Raw genomic sequence first — 4375 nt, forward strand, 5'->3', positions numbered from 1 at the left:
TTATTATCATATTACATAATACAGTTAATTATTACAAAATACACAATTATTACATTGTATAGTTGTAATTGTATACTGTGTTATACAATTATCATTTTATTTATTACATGTAGTAAATCATGATTATTAATACATTATTTTTAAAATATTCTATTTTTCATTAAAATTTTGTTATTGAATGAAAGATTTTTTAAGTTCTATAGTGCTTTACAGTTTTCAAAAGCTTCACATATATGGTTTATATAATCCCATAATAAATCTCCCTCCCCACCCCTGGATGGTCCCTCCCCTCTTCCTCTCCCCACTGGTAACCACTAGTCTGTACTTTATATCTGTGAGCATGCTTACTTTTTTTATTCACAAGTTTGCTGTACTTTTTAGATTTTACATATATAATAATTATTATACTCTATTGTTATATATTATATCATATAGTTATAATAATTATATTTGTTATATATAATAAATCATGAATGTTAATATATTATTTTTCACCTTTTAAGATTTTGTTAATTTTGGTGCTTTCTTATTTTAAATAAATATTACTTTTGGACCTGAGTTTGTATTCATAATTAATTTTTTTTTCTTAAAGAGTATATTCCCCCCAGATTGCATAAACATCAGAGCCTGCCCCAAAGCTGGAGTCACCCTGGTCCCAGATGAACCATCCTGTCTTCCCAAGGTCGTAACTTCTGGCTTCCAAAAGCATCAAAACCCCAAGGATTCCGGATTCCAGGCCTGCACCTAAGTCTAACACAGCCCAGACTGTGGTGGCAGGAATCCGTTCACTTACTACTGTGGCTTTGAGTTCCCTCTTCGTTTATGGCACGTAGAGGTTTTCTTTTCTTTCATTCTTGGATATGCATTTCTAAAGCATCTTTGAAAATAGTGTTAGTCACTTAGTCGTGTCCGACTCTCTGTGACTCCGTGGACTGTAGCCCACCAGGCTCCTCTGTCCATGGGATTTCCCAGGCAAGAATACTGGAGTGGGTTGCCACGCCCTCCTCCAGGGGATCTTCCCGACCCAGGGATCGAACCCCAGGTCTCTTGTGTCTCCTGCATTGGCAGGCAGGTTCTTTACCACGAGCGCCACCTGGGAAGCCCGAAGTTTACAGAAGCCCTGTAATTTTCGTAGCCAGTTTGTATCCTTTGTCTCCCTTGACTCCTAAAAGGACCTACAGAGAAGTACTTAGGAGATGTTATCATCTCTAACAGAGGAAGGAAAGGGAGCCTATGGGTGTGACTTCTCTGGGAACACACAGCTGGCGAGAGGGAGGGCTGGCTCCGAGGGAACCGCCTCTCTACTGCTTCATGCCCGTCTCACGCCTTTCACCTGGATCGATACTGAAATCATTCAGTACATCTTCCCAAACCCACGACCGCACGGCCCTCGATGAGCACCCGTGCTTCTCAAATTGAGTCTGCCCGAGAATGAGGGGAAAGAATGAAAGGAACGCTCCATGGCGGCTCATCCCAGAATAGTCCCACCAGGTAAACATTCTTTCCTAGGCAAAATCTGTTGGGAAAAAATGATCTTTCTGAACACGGATGGGTCAACTGCTGTTGCTAAAACCAGAGCATGATGAGTTACTGCTAAGCCCCTCTAAAAAGCACCATTTCCAAGCAGCTGATGGCGATACGGAAAGAACAGATGGCATTGGAGGCATCCGCTCCTGGCAGGGAGCTGGGAGGTTGTTGCAGTCATTCTGCTTCCTAGATCTGACAATAAACCTGGAACCCAGGGAACATCTCCCATACTTACTCTCAAAGTTGACTTACTGTGAGAGTTTGTTTGTTTTTTTCCAGACCAATAAATTCATTTGGTTCCATCTAGCCTACTATTAAGATAAACATCAAAAAGTTACGCTTTACTAAATTTTAAATTAAGAGCGATGTTACTAGCAAACTGGGCTTCCCTGATAGCTCAGTGGTAAAGCATTTGCCTGTCAATGCAAGAGATGCGGGTTTGATCCCTAGGTCAGGAAGATCCCCCAGAGAAGGAAATGGCAACCCACTCCAGTTTTCATGCCTGGGGAATTCCATGGACAGTGCGCGGAGCCCGGTGGGCTACACTGAGCCTGGTGGGCTACAGTCCATGGGATCGCAAAAGCGATCGCACAACTTAGAGACTAAACAACAATTAGCAAGCTCACTCTTGTTTCATAGATATTTCCATGTCAGGATTTCTTATGTAACCTATTTCCTAAGTATGACATTCCTCCACGTGATGAGTATCACAGGCTTATAGCTCAGCTCCAAAGCACTCTTGGCTATTTCGATGACATGAACCTTGGCGATGACCAGTTGTGATTTGTACATGGTGACAGTCGAAGATTCTTCTAAAATAATGATGACATTTCTTTGAGGGGACATCTGTCTTTAAGAACTGGCTTGAGGAAAAAGTGAAAATAGAAACAAACAACCAAGTACATCTCTTCTCCAAAATGCATGGAACTCCTTCAAGACTGCTGTGGTTTCCTGTCAGAGCCATTTGATAAGGAGGATAATTGACAGGAAGCCAGCCCTTTCCATGTGATGGAGTGTGGACTCAGATGCTTAGGACCAGGCTTGTGCTATTTTTAAAATGAAAAGACTGGAACGTCACTCGCTCTTTCCGAACATATTGGATCGCTTCACTCATATTCTTTCTTCTCTCCTCACTGGTAATGTGTGTCATTATACAAAGGGTATTTCAAATGAAACAGAAGTATATGCTCTATGTCCACTTGGCTGACAAAATTTAAGTGTTACCTGAATGTTTTTTAAACTCTGACTTTAAAATTTCTGATGGTAGTCTCTCTTTAACAAGACAAGGCATCCATCTTCTTTATGTTTCAGCCAAACCAAGACAAGAAGAATTCTACTGTAAGGTCCTGCTGGGCAGGCTTTCTATGTCCGATTCTCCACAGTGCTGACAAAGGTCTCCACAGTCTAGACCTTTACATTTCCCCTTAGCAGCATCAGTGAACCCTTTCCCCTGGCACCTTCACGGGCTCCCCAAGAAGTCTGGCAGTCGAAGGGGTATGCTGCAGCCCTAGATTATTGGGTTGGTCAAAAAGTTTGTTCATTTTTTTCTATAAGATGATGTGGAAAAGTATGAACCAACTGGTTGGCCAACCCAGTATTTGACATGAGTATCATAGACTTTGAGGCACTGTATTTCCAAATTATTGAGGGGTCAGAAATTCTGGAATTGTGACCAAATATTATCTGCATAACACACTGAAAAGCCACATGCTTTTTAAATGTTAGTGGTTACCAGGCTTTAGGAGAACATCTAGTTCTCCACCAAGACTCTCATCTCCCTGGAAGTATATTCCCACCACAGTCTCCCTTATAAGTAAGGATGGTGTGTGTTAGTCACTCAGTCACATCTGACTATTTGTGACCCTGTGGACTGTCGCCCGCCAGGCTCCTCTGTCCATGGAATTCTTCAGGCCACAATACTGGAGTGGGTTGACATTCCCTTCTCCAGGGTATCTTCCTGACCCAGGGATTGAACTCAGGCCTCCCACATTGTAGGCAGATTCTTTATCATCTGAGCCACCAGAGAAGCTGTAAGTAAGGATAATGGACACATATTTGTCTGATCAGCAACTCTTCCTTGGCAGAACTTTTGGGGAAGGTTATGTGAAAAGCAGTGAGTCTCTTGTTCATATTCTGGGTCGGGACCAGTGGCTCATGATAAGTGGTGATGAAACAGTTATTGTCTTTGGTCTCCTGGGAATGTCTGTCTATTGAGAGGGAAGCATGGAACTAGTGAAAAAAATGGCATCATCTAGAGGTTTCAACTTGAAGAACAGCTCCGTTCTCTCAGGATGCAGTGGCCAATGAAAAGTAAAGTGAAAGTCGCTCGGTCCTGTTCAACTCTTTGCGACCCCATGGACTGTACTGGAGTGGATAGCCTTTCACTTCTCTAGGGGATCTTCCTGACCTAGGGATTGAACCCAGGTCTCCCACATTGCAGGCAGATTCTTTACCAGCTGAGCCATGAGGGAAGCCCAAGAATACTGGAGTGGATAGCCTATCCCTTCTTCAGGGGATCTTCCCGATCCAGGAATTGAACCAGGGTCTCCTGCATTGCAGGTAGATTCTTTACCAACTGAGCTATGAAGTTATCTTCCACTGTCGAGAATATGGGTCCCCATTTTTAAATTGTGTTTATGAAAATAAGAAAGTGGGCATGTACAGGATGGCCGGGAGGAGAGGAGGGCCACACACAAAATTACTTGTTTGGGGCTCAGCTTCTCTCTTGGAGTTGCCAGCCCTCCTCCTTGTGATCCTGCCAGATGCTTCTCTCACCCGGACCAGCCCTGTCTAGAAGGCAGAACTTATGACCAAGTTAGACCAGTCAGAATCATGTCCCCCAGGTCCT

The sequence above is a fragment of the Bison bison genome, unplaced genomic scaffold (genome assembly GCF_000754665.1).
Source record: "Bison bison bison isolate TAMUID 2011002044 unplaced genomic scaffold, Bison_UMD1.0 scf7180017864527, whole genome shotgun sequence".
NCBI classification, from domain to species: Eukaryota; Metazoa; Chordata; class Mammalia; order Artiodactyla; family Bovidae; genus Bison; species Bison bison.